The following is an 11,754-nucleotide window of genomic DNA, read 5'->3' on the forward strand; positions in this document are numbered from 1 at the left end:
TCATAGACACATCAAAAGGACATAGGAGGCAACTTGAAGGGCCAAATCTGGGAAAATGAGAGGTTCAAAATTTAAAACAAAATGAGTTAAGGATGGTTCATTGAATGAAATAATAAGCCACAAGTCCTATTTATATGAATAACTGAATGAATAAATAAATGAATGGGTGACATTTTGATGAGACACAAGAGATTCAGAGTATCACCCCATAAATAGATTACTTACTACTTATAAAGGGAAAAAGAGTAACTTTCTGGTAGAGAACCATGGAGGGCATTACCTTAACTTAGTGATCAAAACTATCACCATTAATATGAGAGCAAATGGACGTCATGCTCCTCCCGATACCACACATCAAGAAGGACAAAACATTACTTTTGTGGTATTCCTGTGAAAAACGCACAGTCTGAAACCAACCATGAGGAATCTTTGGACAATTCAAACTGAAGCCCATTACTATACAACTTGTTTGTACTGTTCAAAGAATGTCAAGGTCAAGAAACATAAACCAAGGCTCAGACGTTATTCCTGACTAAAGGTGACCAAAGAGATAGAACAACTAAATACAAATATTAATTGTATTGGGTCCTGGGCAGGGAAGAAAATAGAAATAGAAAACATTATTGGGAAGGTTGACAAAATTTGAATATGGGCTGTGTGTTGGATGTTGAATCAACATGAACTTTTCTGACTTTATTAACTGTACTGTGGTTATGTAAGAAAAAGTGCTTGTTCTTAGAAAATACAGGAGGAAAATTAATTTTCTTAGAAAATTTAAGAGGAAAGGGCATGTGTGGGCCACTTGATCTCAAATCAGAGGGGGGGTGTGTGTGTATATATAATATATATACACATATATATATGTTTGTGTGTGTGTACACATTTGTATACACATAAATAGTATCTATTTGTCTCATAAAAGATAGAATATAAAAGATACTACATATATTATACTATGTATAAAAATGTATTATAATGTGTTGTGTGTGTGTGTATGTATTCCATCCTCATTATTCAGGTTCTGTATTTACCCCCAAATCAATACTTGCAGCATTTTCACGGTCATTTGCAGACATGAGCACAGTGGTGAAAAATTAGTTGCCCAATGTGCACGTTCCCAGCTGAGGTTGAACAAAGCCACACTGCTGTCTTGTTTCAGCTCTCATGCTGTAAAGAAGTGTCCTTTTCCAAGTCTATTTAGTGCCACGTTTTTTGCTATTTTTGTGCTTTTTGTTGGTGGTTTCACTTTTTAAAACAGCCCCCAAGTGCAGAGCTAAAATGTTTTCTAGTGTTCCTAAGCGCAAGAAAGCTGTGATGTGCCTTATGGAGAAAATACATGTGTTAGCTAAGCCTTGTTCAGACATGAGCACAGCGCTGTTGATCATGAGTTCAATGTTAACAAATCAACTATATATTAAATAAGGTGTTTTAAGCAGAAATGCACATAAAACAAGGTTATGCACTGATTAGTTGATGACAGTGTTGTGACCAGAGGCTGGTAGGAATCTAATCCTGTATCTCCCAAGAGGTGCAGTTTGGTATTCAGTGTTCAAGGCAAGTTTACAGAACATAACTACCACAAATAATGAGGATCAACTGTATTTACCACATATGATTGGTGTGCATACATGGTATTTGAGTGTTCCTTGCACTATTCTTACAACTCTTCCTTAAATTTGAATTCATATGACAATTAAAAATTACCAAAAAATTGGGGCACCTGGGTGGCTCAGTCGGTTAAGCGTCTGCCTTCGGCTCAGGTCGTGATCCCAGCATCCTGGGATTGAGCCCAGTGTCGGGCTCCTTGCTAAGTGGGGGACCTGCTTCTCCCTCTCCCTCTGACGCTCCTCCTGCTTGTGCTCTCTATTTGATAGACAGAGAGAGCACAAGAAGGGGGAGGGGCAGGCAGAGGGAGAAGCAGGCTCCCCACTGAGCAAGGAGCCCAGATGCAGGGCTCGATCCCAGGATCCTGGGATCACAACCTGAGCTGAAGGCAGATACTTAATCGACTGAGCCACCCAGGCACCCCTAAATAAATAAAATCTTTTTAAAAAAAAAAAAGTTACCAAAAAATCACATCAAGTATAAAACAGTAAAAAATGTAATACATGCACATAGCAAATAAGTCAAATATTATAGAAGGGTATTTAATAAAAATGATGTCTTCCTCTTAACCTAGAACTTTGGCCTCCTCCTCTTCCCAAATGCAACCATTCTTAAGAGTTTATATATTCCTCCAGGGGTTTTCTGTGAATACTCACATGGTGTATATTTTTGTTATTTTTGAAACTCAAGCAGGAACATGCTATAGATACTGTTTTTCATTTTTATACAGAGAGCTACCTCATTCTTTTTCATGGCACCATAGTATTTCTTTTACAAGCCTTCCACAATTTATGTAAATGGTCTCTTCTAGATGGAGGTGTATGTTCTCAGCCTTCTGTTATTACAAATATTATTGCTCCATACATTACACCTAGTCTTTGGAAGATACTGTCCTAATGCATTTAATAAGGTAGCTGAGAAGTACATGCAATTAGCAGAGGCACTACTGAGATACAATGCAGCTGCTGAAGTGTTCCTGGGAAAAGTTTGTCAGCCTTTACCGTGTAACATTTTTCCTACTGTCACCATGATTTTCGCTGGCAGATATATATTTTTAGGCACAGACTACGGAAAGCACACTTTAACTGAAAATGCTCTGCTCCCCTTATATCATTCACTGAACATCACTGAGTGCTGCTCTTGGCCCACAGATTGTGCTAGTATCACCGAGAAAACCAGCACCCGGTACTGAAGATAAAAGGAATAAGACGTGACCCACAGCACCTAAGGGTCTCCTAAGCCCAGAGCAGAGAAAAGACAGGACCAACTATGGCAAAAGTGGAAAGTGCTACAGTGAAGCCCAGTATGGAGAAGGCACTTAAATTTTGTTGAATGGTTACTGAATAAACAAAGTACTTGGTGGAAAACTGAAGTGAAGGAAGGGAGAAAAGGTGTGGGGATGGGAGGACGACAGAGTGGGTATCAGGTCTGATCATGGCCTGAAGGATGAGCAGCAGAGCACAGAGAAGGCAAGTTCAAGCTCTCGAGTCAGAAGGCCAGGGAGTCAAATCCAGAGTCCACCCATATCAGCTCAAAGACTCTGTAGACTTCAAATGCCTTTACGGCAATATGGGGATATCAAGATAATAGTAACTATGCCATATGGCTGGGGTTAAATAAAATTATACAAACACACACAGGTACATATATGAGAAAGGGGGGAAAGAAGGAGGGCTGGCTAAAGCACACTGTTTAGCCCATGGTTAGCACTCAATAAAAGTTACCTGTTGCGTCCAGCAAGAGAAATGGGGAGGGCAGGGACCGAGAAGCAATAGAGCAAAGCACGACTGTAACTTCAGGGCAGGGACTATGTCTCGGTCAGAAACCCAATGGCTGAAATGCAGAGCGTGATCATGACAGACTCAACAAGTTGTGGAATAATGAAACAAAAAATGACTGACTTCATAGAACAGAAGTTCTATGTAGTCACAGAAGTCAGAAAGTCAGAAAGAGGGCATAAGGGAGTCAGGGGCAGGAGACAGGATAGGAAGGGACAATTAGTGAACAAACAGCTTGGACATCATGCTAAAAGAGTTCAAGATCCATTCTCTAAGCAATGGGAACTACTCCAAGTGTTAAAACAAGATAGGAACTTCATGATACGTGGATAATGGCCAGAAAGGGGAAGAACCCACAGTCATGGGAACCAGTTTGGTGGTTATTATGACAATGTTGGTTAGAGGTCCTCACAGGGTAAGGCACATAAGAATCACTGGGAGGATGTTAAGAAGCAGATTTCTGGATTCCGTCCCAAAAGATTCTGACCAAGTAGATCTAGGACGGATAAAGGACTGTGAAAAAAAAAAAAAATCACAAGTGGAGAAGAGGGAAGATGAGGGATCCCATGCGAGATGGCCTTGCTTTTTTCCAGTGATAAAATGAGATTATTTGTTAAAGGCTGGGGGTGGGGGAGTTTGTGCCATGAATCTAGGACTCCCAATTTTTTGCAGAGGGGTCAATCAGTTCTGCTCTGCTATTGTTGGGTAAGGCACGTTCAACATGGAAAAAACACGTTCAAACAGGAAAAAGGGAAACCCGGGGGTTAACGTAGGATAGGGGGCTGCCTATATAGGTTGGCAGAAATGGGAGGGTGCTGGTGGGAGGACAGTAGGCTCAGTCTGGGTGTGGTGGAGCCAGAAGTGAGGCCTGGGGGACGCAGGCAGACTGGCAGACTGGGCAAGAGAAGCAGAGTAAAGAGGAGAACAAAGGGAAGGTTTGATGGAAATGTAGGAGCCGAGGGGCGCCTGGGCGGTGCAGTCGGTTGAGCATTTGACTCTAGGTTTCAGCTCAGGTCATGATCTCAGGGTTCTGAAATCAAGCCCCCCTTCAGAAATCCATGCTCAGCGGGGAGTCTGCTGGAGGGTTCTCTTCCTCTACTCCTCCCCCAACATGCGTAAGTGTGTGCGCATGTTCTCTCTCATAAATAAATAAATCTTAAAAAAAAAGAAATGTAGCAGTTGGAAGGACAGAAGGACAGGACAGAGGACTGTGGTATGAGAGAGGGTATGCAGCAAAAGACCAGTGGCTGGATGATCTGGATGTGGCTGTGAAGTAAATCCATGAGGTGGAAATGCTTTTTGGGTGATTCACAGAAGGCCAAGTGACTGTGGCATTGCTCCCGGGATGGCAGAGAGAAAAAGCCAGCCAGGTGTCCGAGCTGCTTGTTGACCAGGAGTGTGGTCAGATGATGGCAAGGGGAGCGGGAAAGGTGTTATTACCTGAGGGCTCCAGATCCAGTCATCTCTGAAAATGCCAAACGGGGGATTTGAACAAGGTCTCACGGTGCCCTCTTGTTAACTTCTGTTGCTTCGAGGGTGGGATTCTCTACATGCTTCTGTGAGGCCTTCTTTTTCATAGGATTCAACAATCTTTTCCATTACATTATCTATGATTATTTAATAGCTATGTAAGCATCTAAACCATTTTGAAATGAAAGTATTACACCCCCATGTCACAAAACAGGCATGAATTAAGTCAGACCAAAATGAAATGGACATGTGTTTATATTAATGCAGGCCTCCCACCCATAGTTTTACGCACTCCTATGGGTCCTCCTCTGATTACAATAAAACTAATTAGTCAATAAATAATGTTTGAGGCTCCACCTCAGTGTCCAAGTTCAATTTACATACTAATGGCTGCATATTTGCCTTTAATAGATACAGTATGTGCAAGTAAGTATAGTAAATGAATAACCATTTAGGTGTAAAGTTACCACATCTTCATGAGAAATCTGAAAATGAAACAGCCAGTGAATCTATTTACTTCTTCTATACTACAAAATGAAGCTAATCACTGGATGTGATGATAAATGAGAATAATTTCAGAGTGGCATAATAATGAAGGTGGCTCTTCCATAAAGAAATGGGTAGAAACTGATGGAAAGAAGAGTTTATTCATTGGGCTTGATCTCTGTGGACCGGAACAGGAAAGTTACAGCGCCGACGTTCTCCCTGATTCCAGGGTCCTGTCAATGGCCTTTCTTGTTCTGGTTCTAGAACCTATTAAATAAGCAGGTTCGCCCCTTCAGCAAGCATGCCGAGGCTCCATACCCAGAGGCCACTTTCTTTGAAGCTGAATTAGCCAATTAACAAAGTGTATTTTCCACTCTATCTTTTCTCTTTTAAAAGGTTAAATGGCACAATACAATTTTCTGTGCAGCAGGTGTGCAGCTAACAAGGTGATAATTGGGAAATTGGGTGAGAAGGAGAAAAAAAAAACCCTATAAAACTAGAAATCTGCATATCTGGGAAGAGGGCAACTGAATTACCTTTAAAATATGCAAAAGTTATGGTAATATGAGGCTAAAAAAGAAAGCTGAAGCCCACAAAAGTAAAAAAAGGAGATGTTATGGTTTTAATCATTCCACTGGAATTGAGGGCATACCATAACATTCAGGATCATTGAAGCTTTAAACAAATAATGCAAGCCAACTTTTGATATCCTCTCTTCCTATTTCCTCACATTTCCAACAAAATAAACACATGAGGAAGATCTTCCAAATATTCAAATGTGGATGGCATTTACTAGAATATTTGATTCTGTTTTTCTTTTCCTTTCAGTTTTTAGTCTTTGGTCAAGAGAAGAATATTTTCTGCTTACCATGCAGAAACATTCCAGAAGAAATCTCCAAAAGCTTAAAACAACCGTGATTTTTTTCGTGTGTGTGTCATAATGTAATGTTGGCCTTCCATGATGATTAGCATTCCTGTAACTGTCCTTAAGCAAAGGTTCCTGCGCCTGAAGCAGGCACCACTGAACAGCTGTACGTCTGACCCGGCAGTCCCTCTTCTATCCCCACCCGCCTCTGTTAATGTGTCCTCTTGCCTGGAGGGAGCTTCACCTATATCATACTTGTTGGTCTTCGCGCTCTGTCCTTTGAGCAGCAATTCCCCAGCGCCGATCCTGGTGCCGGCTCACCAAATTCATCTCACTTGGTAACGATGTGCACACCCACCATCACCTGCCTCGCTTCTCTCAGAAGAACTCAGATCTGACTCACCTACACTGACTTCTACTTTCTACCTCGGCCCAGGGGTCCCTTGGGCACGGTCCCACAAATCCCGCTATCTAAAACAACCATACATGAACTGAGGACTTGCCTGTAACAATCAAAACAAACAACAACAACGACAAAGATAACCACAACAAAAAGCAGCGTATGCAAACGTGATACCAATAAATCCTAAGCTTAAATTTTTTCCACTCATGTAAATTCTCCAAATCTGTTTTTTGTCGTTTCCCACCCAAGCCAGAAACCTGGCTTCTCGCGTCTTTCCCCAGTGTTTCAACACCCAGTGTGCCCAGGTCAATACCAGTCTGCCTGTGTGGCTGCAGCATAGTTAGCAACAGAGCCCCCTGTCACTCTCAAAGGGAGCCGAATCTCAACTCAGATGATCAAGCGTACGGTCAGGGCACTCTGCTCACACCAGGCCCCAAGACCCTTCAACTGTGTCTCTGAAAATGCCATGAGCCGAAACCCTAGCTTCTAGTCTCTCTCCTACTGCCCCCCTCAGCCTCCCATCAGTTCCTCTCTAGTCCCTGGGCTAGGCCCGGGTGGGACTTCTGGCCTTGTGCCCCAGCCCACCCTTATATTATCAGAACTCTGATATGTCTAAAATGGAAATTCGATCACCACATTTGTTGTCTTGTTAACTGCCTTCCAGAGAAAGTGCAAACCCTAACTTTCATGTCCTTAAAATTTGCCCTTGTCCACATTTCCCCTCTATCTCAGCACACTCCCCTGTAAATAACCTAAACAGAATGAGAGACCATGGCCAAGTGGTGCCTCCAGGCCTTTGTCCTCAGTCTCCTTTCCCCCCATTATTGACCTGACTGCCTCCCACTGGTCCGGACTCCCTTGGTTGACCTTTATCAAGCATGTATCCATATTAATGTCTTCTCCACTAGTGCATGAGCTCGGGGGCAAGGGACTAGACTCTCTCTACAACCCCCCGAGTCAGGCACAGTGCCTGGCACAAGAGCTGAGGCTCAAAAAGTTTTCTGAATGAATAATTGATAAGGTTCTTAGGTTTGGGATAAATCCTATCATATTTCATATACATCAGCTATGGTCTCAATAAATAGCAGGGAAGTAATTCCTTTGGGATTTCATGCAGCCTAGGACCTATGTTGACAACCTTACTTGGATCAGAAACACATATTAAAAGAGTGACAAAGAGTAAGAGAAAATGTCACCTAGAAAAAGACAGCGAGAGGAACAGAGATGGAGAGATGGAAGGACAGAGACAGACAAAAGACAGAAGGAATGAAAAAGGCAGAGAAAGAGAGAGAGGCTTATGTTCTGCACTGTTAGCACAAATAATCGGAAGCCAACAGAGGAGGGATTCTTCAATATCCACAGTGTGGACTGATGGCCAGGGATGCCACTGAGGGCACAGCAGCCACTGCAAAGGCCCAGGGTGAAAAGCTATCTCTACTTCCATGTCTGCAGGAGGCTGCTGCAGGGAGGAGGGCCACGATGATGGGGCGCCCTTGAGGCTCCTCAATAAATAGTGGTTCTGGAGGAAATGATTTTAAAAAGACAAAGATTTGGTTCTCCTTCCCTAACTCCATGTTACCATCTTTTTCCTTTTTTGGATCTTAGAATCCAAAATCAGTTTGGAGGTATTTCCACCATCTGGGAAGACTTTTCTGAGGAATGGAGGCCAAGGCACAGTAATAATATCTTTCTATAACCAAGTTTTGTTTTTTTTTTTAAAGCTGGTAAAATTAAGTAAAATGAATGTGAGGAGGAGCAATGTAATCTGAGGTGGGCAGGAAAGGAGACAAGGAAATCCTTCTCACCTTCACAGCATCACAAACTATGGAATGACCTTGGAGATTATCTGACTGGACTTACTCCACTAGTGTAGAGACTTAGTGATATTTTATATATTATACAGTGGTTATATATAACATATACTATATAGATACACACTCCAATTAAAGTGGAGGTTATCATTTGCATAAAAGCATGCTTTGGCTGTTTGGGAGAAGAAAAGGTGGAGTTACTAATGGCTCAGAGGCCTGGGTACATCTCTAGAAATGGGCTGTGCCAAAGGACTGTCAGGGAGAGGAAAAGGCTGATTGTTACAAACACACACACGCCATATAACTTGGTTTCTGGTGAACAAGGAGAGAATCAACCAAAACCTAAATGTTATATAGACACCCCATGTTTATTGACCATTATTTATAACAGCCAAGATAATGGAAGCAACCAAAGTGGCTATCCATAGATGAATGGATAAAGAAGATGTGACACATATATATGTCACCTCTCTCACTCTCTCTCTCTCTCTCACACACACACACACACATGAATATTACACAGCTGTAAAGAAGGATGAGATCTTGCCATTTCTAACAATATGGACCTAGGATATTACGTTAAACGAAATAAATCAGATAGAGAAAGACAAATACCATATGATTTCACTTATATATGTAATCTCAAAAACAAAGTGAATAAACAAACAGAAAGGAGAATCAGACCTATAAAAACAGTGAACAAATGGATGGTTGCTGGAGCGGGGTGGGGTGGGGTGGGGAGAGGAATAGGCAAAATGGTTGAAGGGGAGTGGGAGGTACAGGCTTCCAGTTATGTAATGAATAAGTCACAAAATTAAAAGGCACAGCATTGGGAATGTAGCCAATGGTATTATCGTAGCATTGTATGGTGACAGATGGTAGCTACACTGGTGGTAAGCAGAGCATAGTGTATAGAGATACTGAATCACTATGTTGTACACTGAAATTAATGTAACATTGTATGTCAACTATACTCAAATAAAAAAAAATAATTAAAAAAAACCCTGGGGGCGCCTGGGTGGCTCAGATGGTTAAGCATCTGCCTTCAGCTCAGGTCATGATCCCAGGGTCCTGGGATCGAGCCCCACATTGAGCTCCTGGCTCAGCGGGGAGCTTGCTTCTCCCTCTCCCTCTGCTTCTCCCTCTGCTCATGCTCTCTCTCTCTCTCTGTGTGTGTATTTCTGTGTCTCAAATGAATAAATAAAATCTTTAAAAAAATAAAATTAAATTAAAAAACCCTGAATGTTAAATAAATTATTGTCCCATGGACTCATTTCAATCTCCTGTCATGCTACCATTCTGAGTTAATGCTTTGAATCACCTCCTCAATAGGAAGCTGTGGGCCTGGGCAAAAAAAAAGAAAGAAGCAGATACAGTCTCTTGAACTTGGTGACTACATTATAATCAAGAGGTGGGTACTCTAAAATGCCATTATAAGACCAGTTGTCAACTGGGGCACATTGGGACCAAGTCTAGACCATAGAGGTCGGTAGACAAGGAGGGATGAGTAGAGTGTTTGTGACTTTTTAAAAAAAAGAAAAAATGAACAGGTATAAAAAATGAGTTGGCAAAGCCAGATTTTTGAAACACTGAAAAATAAACACAACCAACTAAATCAACAACCAGAGCATGAACTCACTTTAGGTAAAACTAATATTATAGAATAGCTAGAGCCTTTAAAATAAGCATAATGAAGGTATTCAAATTGCTAAACAAAGTAAAAACCATTTTAAAAAGCAAGGAATTAGAAAATTAAACCAGGCAGAAATAAAACAAGAAGTTGGAGAAGAAAAGGAACTAGAGATCTTGGAAATAAGAAGTTACAAACTTAAAAAAAAAAAAAACTCAAGAGAAAAACTATTGAATTGGTAGAAATTACTGAGGGATTTACTGCACAGGAGGACAAAAAAATAAAAACTATCAAAGAATAGTTAGGCTACGTGGCTGATAACTAAGAGGCTCCAACATACAACAGGAGACTCCACAATAAAGGTAAAAGAGGGCATGGAGGAGAACCACTACTCAGAGAGATCATAATGCAGATTTTTCTAGAACTGAATCAAAGTATCCTTCAAGTACTAAGAGGAATAAGTAAAGACAAATCCACACCAACATGCAACACAGTAAAATAGGAGGACATCAAACATAAAGTGAAAGCCTTAAACATCACCCAAGCGTAAAGGCATTATTATCTACAAAGAAATGACAATTTGATTAAATCAGACTTACAAAGGCCAGAAGTACTACCTTCAGAGTGATACAGGGGGATGACCGCTCTTTTATGCCCCACTACATTATTATTCAAGAATGAGGGCAACAGGAAGACATTTTCAGATATACAGAGACCAAGAGTTTACCACTTACGTTCCCTCAGAGAAAAAATATTCAAAGGATATACTTCATTAAAAAGAAAAGCAAAATCTAAGCAAAGTCTCAGTATGGAAAAAATAAGATGAGTACTAAATTTGATAAAATGTTAGTAAATGTGCATAACTACTGATTAATTAAAAATAGTTTTTCTTAAAGATTTTATTTATTTGAGACAGTGAGAGAGAGCCTGCGAGCACAAGTCAGGGAGAGTAGCGAGCAGCAGAGGCAGAGGGAGAAGCAGACTCCCTGCCGAGCAGGACCCCAGGATCATGACCTGAGCCAAAGGCAAAAGCTTAACCGACTGAGGCCCACCCAGGCACCCCAATTAAAAATATTTTTTTTGAAGTCAGGATAATAAGAAAATATTACAAACAACTTTATGCCAATACATTATTTGAAAGTTAGATGAAACAAAGTCCTAGAAAAAAATACAATTTATCAAAACTGACCCAAAGAAAACAAAATTTGAATAGCCTAATAACAGTTAAAGAAATTTAACCTGTGGTTAAAAACTCCTCACAAAGAAAACTCCAGGCCCCGATGACTTCACTGGTAAATTGGATCAGACAGTTTAAGAAAGAAAGAATGCTGATCTTCAAAATATTGTCTCATAGAAAAAAAGAAAAATACTTCCAAATTAGTTTCATGAGGATAGCATAATTTTAACTTCAAAACCTGTAAGAATATAAGAAACAGAAAACTGCAGATCTATTTCACCCTTGAACACAAATTTAGGAATCCTAGACAAATATTTCCAAATCAAATCCAGAAATATATAAAAAGACCATATATTCCAACCATATTTATTTCAAGAATAGAAGGCTTTAACACGCAAAAAATAATCACTATATGTCACTATATTAACAGCATAAAGCCAAAAAATTATGAGAGTGCTTCTAAATATATGGACAAAATATATACTTACCTATGTATATAAAATATATAAATATCAAATTTATTGACAAA

General features: G+C 40.5%; 1 protein-coding gene across 30 annotated transcripts in view; it reads right to left on the bottom strand.

Moving 5' to 3' along the window:
- Positions 1 to 11,754, bottom strand: part of FARS2 (phenylalanyl-tRNA synthetase 2, mitochondrial) — a 617,893-nt gene that overhangs the window by 244,274 nt on the left and 361,865 nt on the right. The window lies entirely within an intron of this gene.

Source organism: Mirounga angustirostris, unplaced genomic scaffold, assembly GCF_029215605.1.
Source record: "Mirounga angustirostris isolate CCGP_5_RB_7025 unplaced genomic scaffold, mMirAng1.0.hap1 SCAF_8, whole genome shotgun sequence".
NCBI classification, from domain to species: Eukaryota; Metazoa; Chordata; class Mammalia; order Carnivora; family Phocidae; genus Mirounga; species Mirounga angustirostris.